The 15,754-nt window shown below is 33.6% G+C and overlaps 1 protein-coding gene across 2 annotated transcripts in view; it reads left to right on the top strand.

The window, feature by feature from the left end:
- The first annotated feature begins 4,619 nt into the window (after positions 1-4,619).
- Positions 4,620-15,754, top strand: part of TkR99D (Tachykinin-like receptor at 99D) — a 56,168-nt gene continuing 45,033 nt past the window's right edge. The window contains exon 1 of one of the 2 annotated variants that reach the window (XM_036357765.2): positions 4,620-4,954. The gene's annotated coding sequence lies outside the window, so the exon portion shown is untranslated. The remainder of the gene's footprint in view (positions 4,955-15,754) is intronic. The other variant, XM_036357767.2, reaches the window with a different exon arrangement.

Raw genomic sequence — 15,754 nt, 5'->3', positions numbered from 1 at the left:
AAATGTTTATTATTAAACGGGTTTCATTATAAATCCAGATTTAACTATTTTCTCTGTCCCACATATATCAATTTAGTTGGCCCAATTACCTGTGCCAGCAAATGTTAATGTTCAAATCTCTTCATGAGATTGCAAAACATTAATTTGTATATACCATATGTTTTATACTATACATATTGTACTACAATACAATATGTTGAACTAAAAGCAGATTTAAACAAAAAAACTACATAAAATAACTTTTCACATTTCTATAATCTACACAAACGTACTTATAAAATTGTATCTATAGTTTTGTTGTTATAAATATATATTGTATATACTTGTAGAGGTACTTTTTTCAATAGCCTTTTACTGACAGATCACGAGTGAGTCGTGTCAAAGTGTGACGTTATTTTTATTCAGTGTTGTTGCACATTTCATCATGGAAAGACTTACGCCTAAACAATGTTTACAAATCGTTACACTTTATTACGAAACTTCGCGATCTGTAAAAAATGTGTTTCGCGCACTCAACTCATGGTCAACATAATCGGCCTAATGAGCGTACTATTCGTTACACCATCACCCATCTTGAGACCCAGCAATCATTATTAGATAATATTTGACTGAATAGACCACGTCCAGCACGCAGTGACGAAAATATAGCGGCCGTAGCTGAGAGTGTACACAAAGACCGTGGAGAGTCGATTCAGCGCCGTTCGCAGCAACTCGGACTAACAAATGGAACGACTTGGCGCATTTTACGTCGAGATCTCAAATTGAAAGCGTACAAATTACAGCTTGGCAAGAACTGAAGCCGCTCGACCTTCCCAAGCGACATTGGTTCGCTCTATGGGCTCTTGAAAAGTTCAAAGAAGATTTCTGGTTCAATGGATATGTAAACAAGCAAAATTGCTGCATTTGAGGCAAAAAGCAACCTGAAGAGATTCAAGAGCTGTCATTTCACCTAGAGAAAACAACGGTTTGGCAGGGTTTGTTGGCCGGTGGAATCATCGGTCCATCTTTGTTCAAAAATGATGCCGGTGAGAACGTAACCGTCAATGGCGACCGTTATCGCACCATGATAACCGACTATTTGCCGGAAATTGAAGCTCGCGATTTCGGCGACCAATCGCATCAATCGATGGATTAGTTTAGACAACATTTAGGTGAGCAGATAATTTCACGTTTTGTCGGCCAGTCAATTCGCCACCAAGGTCATGTGATATCACACCGTTAGACTTTTTGCTGTGGGAATATGTAAAGTCTAAAGTCTATGCGGACAATCCCGCAGCCACCAGTCGAAATGCTGAAACGAGTCATCGAAAATAGCCGGATCCAAAATTTGAAAAAGTTAATCTTCAACAAGTAAGAAAGCGCTAAGTTCGGGTGTAACGAACATTTCATACTCTTGTTACTTTGCCAGGATTAAAGCCAGGGAAATACCTTCAGATGCATACGGTTTGTTAGAACAAAGAAAATCAATATATGCAGTACAAGGTGCGTTCCAAAGTAAACAGTACAAAAGTAACTAAGTAAACTCTAGTGGCGCCATCTATATATCGACTAATGCATTAGAATCTGCTATTCTTTATCGACTTCCAGTAAAAATTTCATGACATTTCATCTATTGGAAGTGAAGTTATTCCGTTTTAAGTGTCAGTTGTTTTTGTCATCGGTGCGAAAACGAGCTTCGAACAAAGAGCCAACATTAAATTTTGTTTTAAAATTGGTAAAACCTTTACCGAAACGTTTCAATTGATGAAACAAGTTTATGGCGGTGATTGCCTATCCCGTAGCAGAGTGCTTGAGTGGTTTCAACGTTTTTAAAGTGGTCATGAGGACATAAATGAGAAATGAGAAACCCAAAAAATCGCGCCTGGAGAAATCAAAAGTGAAGACAATGCTGATTTGTTTTGATGATTCCAAGGGTATTGTCCACAAAGAATCCACCCGGGCAAAACGTAAATGCGGTATTCTACCTTGGAGTTTTGAAGCGTTTGGTGCGCCGTATTCGACGTGTTCGGCCCGAATATCGCGAGGATGGAAGTTAGCGTTTGTTGCATGATAATGCGCCGTCTCATCGATCGACGCTTGTGGCCGATTATTTGACCAAAAATCACATTTTAACAATCAACCACTCCCCGTATTCACCTGATATGGCACCGTGCGACTTCTACCTTTTCGGAAAAATGCATTTGCTGATGAAAGGAAAGCGTTATGCAGACGTGGAGGCCATTCAAAAGGCTTGCACCGGCATACTGGCGGCCATACCGGGCAACGAGCTAAAACACTCGTTCGACATGCTTTTGGACCGTGCAAAAAGCTGTATTAAAGCAGAAGGAGACTATTTTGAATAAAGTTAATTGATTTCGCCGATAAACCATTTGTTCTGTCTTTTTTTTAAAGTCCTGTTTACTTTGGAAAGAACCTTGTACATAGCGATATAAGGACAGTGAGAGCGACTTGGTTTTATACTATGTATTGATTATTAATGAAATGAAAGTATTTATACCTCAGTGAACAAATTCAACAGTAAACACTCACTTACAAAAATTATTGTACATTTATTCGCATATATAACAACATATCCTCTCATCTATATAATATATACTATATTGCGTTTTTTTTTAAACTTACTTTTACACATACTTACACATTTTCACGTATATTAATATAAATCTTGATTAACAGAAATATTCTCCTTTTGAGCCAATACAAAAATGACAGCGCTTAATACAATTTTCCAAACCTATGTTATAAGCCTCAGCTGATATGAGCATCAACTTCACTTTTGACTGACTTTGGCGTGGTTTTATATTTATAAACATATATGTTTGGTGAGAGGGATGATATATGTATGAAACTGTTAAAACTATCAAACATACTTGTGAGGAGCAAGTACTCGTATTTCCATGTCTTAGAAGCTAAAGCTGCTGGCATCTAAAATACGATACGATATTAAATCTTAACTTTCCAAACCAAATCTAGAGGGCCTCTCCTACTGATAATAATGCACATGTTTGTCAAACATTTAAAAAATCGGGGTTTTATTTGCCTAGCTTCCATTAACCTAATATACGGATTTTCGAACTTCCGGTTCATTTTAAACTTCTGTACATCGGTCAATCTGTGAGATACCTGAGTGCGGTTCAGATAGTATATTTTCCTGATAATGGTGTGCCATCAAATTACATGCCATAAGGTGGTTTTGGGCTGAATATGAATTAAGTCGGTCTATTACTTGATTTGGACTCCATATCTAAACATATATATGTCCATATGTATATAATTTATATTGGTATAAAAGTTTTAAGTAAATGACAGAAATTATAATGTGTTATGCTTAGTGCCACAATCTCGTACTCATAAAAACGAAATCTTTTTTTATTTAATATTATATAATCTCCCTTAACTTTAATACACCTATTCCAGTGAACCGGAAGCTCTGCAAAATACCCGTCTATGGCTGTAATTGCTAAAAATTTAGAGTGCTATTTCTTGGTGAGACCAACCAACTTTTCAATCAACCTGTATATTGTGATATATTAGATATGATGTAGGAAAGTAATTCTAAATTTTAATATGGAAGACAGAAATATTGCACATAGTAGATCTAAGTACGTGGGTACATTAATTAATAAGTTTGCAACCATTAAAAACGTGAACTTCGGCTGCACCGAAGCTGTAATACCCTTCACAAGTGCATCTCTTATAGCAATTTTAACACTTCCTAAACGAAGGGAGTTAATTTGCAGAACTAAATAACCGTCCAACGCTATACATCCTACAGAAAATATTTTGCTAGTTCTTTTTAGCCAAGTTGTTTGATAAAACCATCTTCAAACACTCGGTAATGAAGTTTTGTTTACGAAACTACGAATATAACGTGGACAAAGAATATGGCTGCAGAGAGCAAAGAGAGAAAGGGATTGTTGTGTTAAGAGATCTGTTATGCCGAAGAGTGGGAGGAATGAGCGGAAATTGAGCTGTTTATTTTGAGTGACACCGTCAAAAGAGTAGATTTGAATTCCACATCTGCTCACTATGAATATTGATTTGGCTTAGGAAGTAAAATGGGTATATACATATTTACATATGATGATAGTGAATAAGAGAATGCTTGACGGAAGAGAATATCGGTGAAAAGAATTTTTACACGCAAGGTCTTTACTAGACCCATGTCTGCGGTTTAAACAAAATGAGTGTGAACAACAACAAACAAAAAATGTTTAAAGCAGAAAGTTTTTGTGTTAAAGCGTTAATTTAATTATTATTATTTTATTTTTGTGTGATTTTCCATTTATATTATATAATATTTTGATGGTTCTCAAAATCGCTGAAACATCAACAATATCATGAATATTAAACTTAAGAAAACTCAATTTGCCTTTAATTATCTGTACTGTTACAACGCTCAAGAGAATATACATTAAATGCATATATGTTTGTAGATGTCTATAGAAAAGAGTAACAGAAAGTATTCGCTACTCAGCAAACCACTTTTCCTACGCCAATCCCAGCACATGAATTTTGCTACTTTTTTACTTTTTCTACTACATTTTACCTTTAGTTGCAGATTTAGTATTATGACTCCAACGTCGACAGAAGCAATATTTTCACATTCGCCACGGTGTACCAAAGTCAGAAGCGATTCAATAGCGACAATTCAGTACGTCGGGATACCTTTAGCATTGCGGTCGTGAAAAAGATAGTCGGTGGAAGGGCAAGAAATTCTCAAATGCAGTAGACTAAAGGATTATATTGAAACATGAGAAAAGTTTGTGTTTCTGCTAAGAAAAATAACATAATTATTTAAGGAATGTGTTGAAGATAACAAAAATATAATTTTTTCACACCTGTGAACGGAGACAATTCAAAAAGTAATAAAATCATCGTTAAACAACAATTATTTTAAAAAAGCGAATATATATAGCTGTGCAAAATTTATACAAAAAATTATTCGAATAAAGTAAGTTTATATATTTTTTGTGGAAAATGAGTTTGTTTATTAACGCAGGAAAGGAAATTTTTAATGTGGAAGAAGTGAATTGTTTCTTATTGGCACAGCTACTTTTGTGTGTGAAAAAAATATATTTAAATAAACAATATAATGTATAAAAATTTGAATATAACCAGAAAACTAAAAATACAATAAAAATTTTATTTGAAAAATGTTTAAATTACTGAGTATAGATTAAAATTAAACAAAAAAGTTATATATACAAAAGTTGAGTATTTTGAATGCAAATAAATCGAAACAAACAAAAAAAATTTACTGAAAAATGTTTATGCAAAAATAAGAACAACTCGCAACCAACTTACTAAGCAGTTCACTAGTGACTGATTGGCGAATTCGAATAGAAATTTCTTAAAACCTTAAAATATTTACCTAAATTAATAATAAAATTGCTCTTCCTTTATTTAAATCGGAAAGCAAAACTAATAAAATACTCAACATTAACCACTGAGATAACTGTAAAAATTCCCGTCTTCACGTCAGCGTACGATTGCCAAGGTTAAGTGATGTGAAGTGTAGCTCTTAGAAGCTTAAGAAAAATATTCAGCAGTGTCGGTACGTTTCTTGCTACACAAATATTGTAAAGTGTTGTTGTATTATTTTCTTCCAAAAAAATAGTTTTTTGTTAAAAATAAAACACCACTTCGAGGTGTTAATATGCTTGCATGTGGAAGCTACTTTTATTTACTGTTAGTGAATTTATAATTTATGCACAACAACAAAGAGTGAGAAAAGTTTAACTCTTTATTGACGTCAAGTAACAATCTGCAATCAGCCAGCGTATAAAGTGAACAAATCTCGTTCTGAACTCCTTTCTTACGCAATTTGCATAATGTCTGCGTAATGTTTTTTATCTTGACTTCAATTGCTGTTTGTTAAAGTTTTGCCATCTGAAGTGTTTGCTGTTTTTCGCACATACCAGAATTTGTAAATCGAAAAATTAAAGAGGGAGTGTATTAAAAGGGCAAAAGATATTTTACTTTTTTTTTAATATTCAAAATGTAACATAATATAAGTGTGTTTTGGAAAGGAAATTTTGAAAAAATTATTTAATTAAAATATAATTTTAGAATACAAGTACTTATCAATAGTATCTTACAACAGAATTTTATATGTAAACTATCTAAAATAATGACTATTTTTTAAATCATTTGTGAAATTCGCTCTTAAACTTTGCTTAAAAATAACAAAAGTATCGAGGGCTTTATTTATAACCTGAACACCATGTAAAAAATCGAAAGAAAAAAATAAACCTTATGAAAAAAAATTTTAGTTATCCGCCATTCATAGCCAATGAAGTGGTATTAGCTGAGCTAAAGAAACCCCCTGCTAAACTAAAAACCTTTTTTTTCTAACATTGTGTTAACAAATAATTCAAATAAGTTAATCCTGATCCTGTATAAGAACTAAATATGTTAAAACTGTGGGATATTATACTTCGATTTTTTGAGTTAAAATAATTGTTAACCTCAACAGTAACAACAGGTAAAAAATATTTTTTACTAAGCAACGACTTAAAATAGTAAATTTGGTTTCAAAAAAATTAATTTTTCGTGGAAATTGTTTTTATATAAGCCTTTGCAAATGTGTTTAAATTTAAGAGTAACACCAGTGATGAGTGAGTAAGCCAGTGATTGAAGGTCCGTATCAATTAAAGAGAGAAATTATTAAGTAAAATAAAGAAAGTGCTTCTGTACCAACGTAAATTCATATGAAAATATGTATTCATTTAAGTTTGAGTCACAATCACTGGCGTTTTGTGTTTCTTGAACTTCGTGGAACATAAAGCAGCAATTAGAAAAACAAAGAAAGAATATCATAATATTCATATTGTAATTAGTGATTTTTATAAAGGTGGCTTAAAAGTTATGCAATACTGATATAATTGTGAATACTTGCTTTTAACTTGACCTTTGAAAATATATTGAAATTATCTGCTCATATACTTTAAAGCCAAAAAATGTGTGGTGCAGTACAGAAAACATTTATTTCTTAAAAAGGTCTTTATATTATTTCGTGTGTGATATGAATTACCAGTTCCTGAGAGTATAAATGTAAAGACCTAGATCACGAGATACTTAAAAGGGTGAAGTACGTGTTCAAATCACACGTTGTCGTCAAAAATATTTACTGGTGATTGCCTGAGTTATATTTTTAATACTTGACACAGTTACAAGTCCTATTGGAAATAATGAGGTCACTAGCTCTCGAATAAATTGCAGAAAAATCTAGTGCACTTAAAATATATAAAACTATAATTTGCTTAGAAACCTCTTACAGTTAAAACAAAAACGCCGTTTCGTGAAAAACGTGCTTAAATTTGAAAAAAATATTTACTTGGCTTAGTAACATGGTAACAAAGGCGCTCATATAGCCGAACCAACTTCAAGTTTTCAAAGAATATATTTATTTGTTGTAAATTCTAATGTCTTTGTCTTAGAAAATTATAATGTTCGCAACATCTCCTAAGTTGTTACTCATATTGTCTAAAATTAAAAACTTTACTGTGAAAAAAAAAATTCCCGACAATATTACCAGACGTTTGTGCTGCTATAACAACATTCTTTCAGTATCTTATACAAATAAATAATGAAAGACTTATGAGAAGAGAAGTGTTTATTTGCTGAGGTACAATTAAACAACAATTAATAATAAACAGAGAAATTGAAATGTTAACGGTTTTCGAAAATATTTAAACAAACAATGTGTAAAATAAAAATATAAAAAAATATTTGTTTTACATAATTTGAAATTATTTGCGAATCGATTGATGTAAGCAAAAGCGTTTCCTAATATGTAGAGAAGTATACATATATGACTTTGTGTAGACTGTAATCCCTGCTGATTACATGAGGGTAACGCACTAGATAAAAATAGAAAATAAGTTTCAAAAGCATTTTTCGAAATTTTGGAGAAATTATTAATAAAATATACGTATTTCTTATGGTTAATTTTATATTTGCTTTCCAAAAAATATCGTTTGTAATATTTCTACATATGAGGGTTGGTCGGTTTGATGGAGTTTCGATTCCAATGCCTTATTACATTACTTTTTATTTACAAATATTTCAGTATATTATATATCTATATTTCTACTTGATGTATGTTAGTGTGATCAGGCAGTACGCTATGCGGGAGATTTTCTGTTGACCGGATGCCGACAACTTATGTATTTCAAGTATACTTGAATGTGTCCTAATGTGTTTGCCACTCTGCCTCTGTTTATTTGTGTACTGAGCTTTTCTATTGCAATAAGGAAACTAATACATCCATTTCATATTACTTTCATAACTCAATCAATATCCGATATTTCTTTTATTTTTGGGTGCTTTTATTGTGGACTTTCTTTTAACTTATCCAAAACGCAAAAATTGTATTCCTTTACCATTTTAATGTAGCGGTGGGCATCAAGTGTATCAATAGTATATATGTACCTATATAGTAATATTTAATATACTTTATAATGGAACCGTGAAAGTGTGATGCCTTTCAAGTGCTCTAAATGTAGGCACAGTGTAGAAGGATTTACTGTTTTCTATAATATTATTTAAAACCAAACCCTCTATCTAATACATAATATATATACTGCTTACACCTAGATTATTATATCATCATAAGTATATACATTTTTGCAATGACTAGAAATTTAGTTCTATGACATGTTTGTGTCAGACATGTGATACATACATAAATAGGACTTACTCTCAGTATACTTTGATTTCTGCCCCTCTAAACTCATTAATTTGACTGATATTATATGTATACATATCTTTTTGATAACTTTTTTTTTTTGGTAGCTCGGTTTTGTTAATACGATGTGATTTATTCACAAGACTTCAGATTTACAAAATTTGTAAAAATATAAGATAAGTCTGAGGTGGCTTATCAATAAAAGCCTAGGGCTCTTTTCGGACAGAAAAATTGTAACTAGAAAAATGAAATTAAGTGCAAAATGTCACATCAGACACGAGATAATGTTAATGTAAAAGAATTTTTTTATTAGAATGAATTTAGTTCAAGCAAGAAAAATATGGTATTATAGCATCAGGAACGGTTTTTTCCGATACTGGGAAAATTGCACACATCTTACTGGTGGTTGTATTAAATATAATTAGCTAGAACCCCTTTGCAAAGCCAGCAGCAATTTTTTTTATAACTACACACAGCATCAAAATAACAACCGGCACTATCACTTCGTGGTACGCTTCAAAGTACGCTCTGATATGTTTGTCAAATGGAAAGTCAGTTCAGATATTTCGCCAAATAAAAAAGTTTTCCATGCAAGCTCTTTATTCCAATCGTTCAGTTTGTATGGCAGCTATATGCTATAGTGTTCTAATCTGAACAATTTTTTCGAAATTTACATTGGTATCTTAGGCAATACCTCGTGCCTAATTTCGTGAAGATACTTCGTCAAATGAAAGAGTTTTCCATACAAGCACTTGTTTCCGATCGTTCACTTTGTATGGCAGCTATATGCTATAGTTTCCGTTATTGGCAGTTCTCACAAATGAGCAGCTTCTTGGGGCGAAAAGAACGTGTGCAAAATTTCAAATCAATATCTCAAAAATTGGAGGACAAGTTCGCATATATACAGACATGGCTAAATCGACTCAGCTCGTTACGCTGATCATTTACATATAAATTTTATAGGGTTTCCGACGTTTCTTTCTGGGTCTTACAAACATCGTGGCAAACTTAATATACCCTGTTTATGATATAAAAATTGTGACACTTTTTGACCAATCCAAGTATGTCCGCTTGTGAAGGATCACCATGGTAATTATAGTAACTTGAGTATTGTAAATTGGGTGGATTAGTACTGTGATATTAGTTTATTTTACAAAGGTCAAAATTCTGCAAATGAATTTTACAAATCCTGTTTCAACAAATTAAAATATATGGAGAACTTCAATTTCAAAAAACAATATATATATGAAATTTTTCTTTCATCCTCCTCTAATTTATCTCTTAATTTTTAAATTTATCTTATTCTCCGTCTTATGAAAAAATGACTCGTTGTCTCTGTATTATAACACATCTGTATATTTCCAAAAAACGACTACCAGTGGATGAAATTTCCACGCTAAACGGAAAATGTTTTTTAAGAAATTATTATTATTTATTGCACTAACTTCACTACAATTAATTTCCTATATAATTTCCAATACCTTCTGGCTGTCGACTTGTAGACACGACATGTAATTGTTGCAAGTTTATTGCCACTGATTTATTTTAGCAGATAGCTTTTAGACCACACCCCCGTTGTTGTTCGTTTTTGGATTGTGAATCGTTTGCTTTCTTTTTATCAAGCTTTTGCTGAGTCCGCGGAATATCTTTATTTTCATTTTCTTTCACTTTAATCACCGTCATAATAACTTGCATAGACAGTTGGTGGCGGCTATGCTTGTTTACGGGTTTGTGTCAAATTTTTTAAATGTGTTCAGTAAAGTTTGCCATTTCGTCATGTTACGTTTTGCTTTGTTACAATGCTTGGAAATCGTCCAAGATTATTACGCAAATTCACGTTCTCCGAAATATTCACAGATTCACGTTCATCGCAAAATCATTTTCTCAGATGATTCCTATTTCGCTCTTTCGGTAAGTCAAATGCTCGTTTGATGCGGATTGTGAATGCGGGCCTTATTTTTTTCGAAATGAGGCAGGAAATGCCGTTTCCATCAATAGCGAGCGTTATAATACGATGTTAATAGATTTTCCTTTCCGGAATTTGATGAAATCGAGACGTATAATCTCTATTTCCAACAAGACGGTGCGCCGCCTGATGTTTAACGTCTAAACATGGACACATTGCGTGTAAAGTTGGGTGACTAGTTAATTCCGAAAAATGGCCCGATCAAATGGCCACCAAGATCATGCGATTTAGCGCAAATCAACTAGCAACGCTCGAAGGCAACATTCAGTGCACTATAGCCGAAATGCTGCACCGGGTCATCAATAATTGGCTTGAACGGGTGGAGATATGCAAACGTAGTCATGGTGACAATTTACCGTCATTTTGTTCAAATCTCAAATGGCATAAAATTATCTATATAACAAAAAATGCAGCACCCATTCTGACCAAATATGAGTGTTTTATTCAACTTTAATATCACGTCGTTCTTGCGCTATAACGGCTCGGGGCGAATATTTGTCAAACCTGAAGGATAGTTTCAAAACGTTTTAACCTGAATGTAGGTATATATGTAAATATAAACTGCGGTATTATACCTTTTCATTTTTTGAGGTGACTGCAATACGGTTCAGAAGTTTAATTTTAATTAGTGAACTTCGGTATGGCCTTCAGCTCCCTGTCTACTTATCAATTGACATATACAAATGATCATATTGACTAGACAAGTTGAAATGTGCAGAAAGTTTTGTCCGCCCGTCTGTCTGTGCAAGCTGTAACTTGAGTAAAAATTGAGATAGCGTAACAGTGTAAAAATGAAATTAAATAGAAAACACGCCTACTCCCCATATAACAAAATTTCATCTGATTATTTCACTTTCCAGTATACAAATCAAGAACCAATCAATGTATCCGGATATAACTTTGCACAAATAGTATATTTAACCCTTATGTTAGTAACCAACTTTTAGCAACCGGGTACCGGGGGCTACCACGATCTGAGTGTTGATATTATTTTGTTTATTTTATTTAAAAAAATTTTTTAGAAAAAATACGGTTCAGAAGTTTAATTAATATTTGAAGAAAAAATTTTTTTCTTTCAATTTAAAGAAAAAAAATAACAACGTAGAATGAAAAAAAAATTTAAAAAATGAACTCACAAATAGCTTTCTTTTAAGTTAAAAAACGACGATTTGAGAGCTTAAAATGAAATATTGAATTTTTTTTAAGCTATTCACACAAATACACCGCGGTGGGTACCCGGGTATCCGGTTAATAACATAAGGGTTAAGGTATTTCATCTTACGCTTAAAAATTATCAAAATCGGACCAGACACCAAATATGTGGACCCCAGTGCGTATGACGGACTTTTTTCCGAAAATATCGGTCAATCAGTGAGATATATTATTGAAATTCGGGGAAAATGTTTCTTTGATAATAATATACCCTTACGTTCAAAATGGGTTGAATCGGATCAATACTTCTTTTAGTCTCCATACTCATAACATAAAGATTTTCGAACTTCCAGTTGACTTAATACCACATATATCGGCCAACTGGAAGTTATTTTAGTGAAATTGAGAGAGCGTGTTTTTCTAATAGATCAAATCGCTCGAAAACTCTCCTTAGCCCCTATAAACTTGATATTCAGGATTTTAAAACATCCTGCTAACTTTACTCCATATACATACACTTGTATGTTTATATTTATAAATTTTCTTGAAAATAAGTTCTCAAGTATACCTGAGCAATATAAAAAAGTAATGCAATCAGCGCTTCCATTTCTCTGCCCCCACTGATTTCAGTATAATTCTTCTTTACTTGTTATACTCTCGCAACTTGTTGCTACAGAGTATAATAGTTTTGTTCACCTAACGGTTGGTTGTATCACCTAAAACTAATCGAGTTCAATATAGGGTTATGTATATATAAATGATCAAGATGAACAGACGAGTTGAAATCCGGGTGACTGTCTGTGCGTCCGTCCGTCCATCCGCCTGTCCGTCTGTCTGTGCCAGCTGTAACTTGAGTAAAAATTGAGATATCTTTATGAAACTAAGCACACATGTCTCTTGGTACCGTAAGACGGTTGGTATTGCAGATGGACCACTGCCACGCCCACAAAATGCCATTATTCAAAACAAATAAATTGCCAGAACTAAGCTCCGCAATAAGATACAAAACTGTTATTTAATACACAGGATCACATTAAAAAGGGGCATCTGCATGCGTGGTCCCGCCCCCTAATAGGTTTAATGTGCATATATCCTAAAATGCTAAAGCTGTAATAACAAAATTCACTGAGAACAAATGTTTTTATCGACGGTCTGAAATCTTTTGCACCGACGTGAGAGCTTTTGCCGGCCTTCGGAATAAAAGTAACCTTAACCTGTCTCCAGACCTTCGGGACATGGCCCAATCTAACACAGTTCGCGTAGATGGGGGCCAGCCAGCTGCATGACATCTTAATCGTACGCTGTAGTTGCGCTGGAATAATGCCATCGGGCCCCGGGGACTTTATGGGAACCGCGTTCACTTTTAGGTGAAACCCCATATTTTGGGATCTGCTTAACTGATTTCAACCAAATTCGGTACATAATATTCTCTTCATATTTTTATATTATTATGCGAAAATGGGCGAAATCGGATGAAAAATTTTGTGTGACCAAAAATTGTCTAAATCAAACCAAAACTGTTCAAGCCCCCAGTGCCTATAATTGACCTTCTACCGAAAATAATCTCAAACGAGTATACCATTTGGCTGAGGCTGAGCGGTGTCATAATTAAAATTGTTGCCTGTTGTCTAGTCCTGGGTGCTTTCTTGCAACCGCTCGCTTCAATACGATGAGTTGTTGTCGATAGCCTTCCTCATTCAATGGTTTCACCCGCTTTTAAAGTGCCATAATACAACACGCCCTTCTGATCCCACCAAATGCAGAGCATTACCTTCAAACTTTTTAGGCCGCCGAGGATGTTCTTTCCCTTCCAAGCCAAAATCATCACTTTTGACACGTTTGCTCAGCTAGACCATGTTCACCATAAAGTTCCACCGAAATACGATGAGTTTTGGCTGATGTTTTCTTCATATTAAACACACTTTTCCAGACACAAAGTTCGACTTATTTGAGTGAAAAAATACTGCTGTTTACGCTTCAAATGACATATTCTAAAAAAAACGCCGACAGTGGCTTTCCAACGAATATTCGGAATATTTTTTAGCCACACACAAGATATGACTTTTTCTTTTTAGGTTTTTTTAATAATAATAATAATAATAACCCAACGATCACCCTCCTCCGCCAACCGTCGCGAGGGGCGCAATTCGCATACGTGCGGATTTAGCCGAGTCAGAAAAGGCAAGAGAGTTTTTTAAGTGTTGAGATCTAAAACTGCTCAGCTACAGAAACAAAAATTTCAACAGCTAAGATCTAAAGTTACAATAAAATATTATGTTACATTTTCATTTATTAAAAGAAAACAATAAAGTCTTTTTAATTTTGAAAAGTGAGTCAGATAAGTCAAATGTGCTGGAATGAGAATTAAAATCATGACATATACGGCGGAATGGCTCGTTTAGTTCAAAATTTGATCTACAGGATTTTAGCAGTAAAGGTCTAAACTGCCTCGAAAGGCGAACCGGGATATCAAATTTAATTTCAGACAGGAGAAAAGAACTGCAAACTGTTCCATTCAAAATTTTCACTAAGAATATTATGCCAAGCATTTCCCTACGACTAGAAAGTGTAGGTAGATTAATAAGTTTTAAACGACTAGTGTATGGAGGTAGACTTACCCTTGAATCCCATCGGAAATGCGCTAAGGCGAAAAGTGAAAATTGTTTTTGAACCGACTCTAACTTGTCAGAATGGATTTGGTAGCTAGGGTTCCATACAACAGAGCCATATTCCGATATAGGTCTAACCAAAGTTGTATAAAGTTTTCAATTAGATATTGTAGATACTTTCAGCATTACCTATGAGTTGTTCGTTAAAGACTCTTTATCGAGTCAAATATTCAGTCCATTCACAAAATGAAGGTCAAAGTCATCATGTTTAAAATTTCCATTCACAGAAGATCCTCTGACGCCAGCTTCACTCAGTTACTACGATGCTTATTATATTTTTTTTGTAATTTTAACTTTACTGAATTTACCGTAGTTGCGCCTTCAAGCTTTGTCAATCTGTTTTACCGGACCTTCTCAAATATAAGATGACCAGAATAAGCACTTATTTACATAAAAGTACGCAATGTCCGGCGTCAATTACGTACTACAAGTTATATATCTTTCTCGGTGCTCACACATTTACATAGTATAACCCGTTTTATACTTGTATGATATTCCTTCGCTTTTTAAATGTCCGCCCTACATGTTCTTCTGGGCTGTCGCTGAATTTTCAAGTCCAATGTTGACTTAACGGCTTAGATGACAGTTTACTACAGCAGCGATTAATTTAAAAGCATAACAGCGTGATATGGAACTAGATAATTAGTAGGTGGCAATATCATCCAAATTCTCACTAATTGCCTATGGATCTATTAAATCTTTACCATTTATAAAAAGATCGCATTAAGTAGGAGGATAGCTCATAGTCTCAGATTAAAAAAATTGTTCGCAAATATAACTTGTTAATTGACTTGTGCTAAATTTTCTAGTGGGCTTGCTGTTCATAAATATTTCAGTAGACAAAAGTGAATAAAGTAAATTATCGAACAATGGTCTACAACACTCAATTGAGCTTGATTAAATTTGTCTCGTCTCTCGCATAGAATGTCAACTCGACATTTAGTTTGCTGATTCCAAATTATTGTCAGAATTTTGTACTTATTGAGTGCTTAATTTAGTAATACGTATATTGTGTTCTGTATTTACTAAATGTATATACATAGGTATATCCCGTGGTCTGTAAATAATACATAATACCTTGAAATGCATAAATTTGGTTTAATATCCGAAAAGAATAGTTCTGTGCAAATATTGTATAAGGGTGAGAAGAATGAAAGTCTTGAAAATAATTCAAATCACAATTGCAAACTGAAGACTAATGGCGCGTAGTACACCATTATTGAACTCAAATTAATGCAAACGAAAAGTAAAATATAAAAGCAAAACTAATATAAT

Source organism: Bactrocera oleae, chromosome 2, assembly GCF_042242935.1.
Source record: "Bactrocera oleae isolate idBacOlea1 chromosome 2, idBacOlea1, whole genome shotgun sequence".
Lineage (NCBI taxonomy): Eukaryota > Metazoa > Arthropoda > Insecta > Diptera > Tephritidae > Bactrocera > Bactrocera oleae.
Note: the sequence above shows the minus strand (reverse complement) of the source record. Positions and strands in the feature narration are given on the sequence as shown.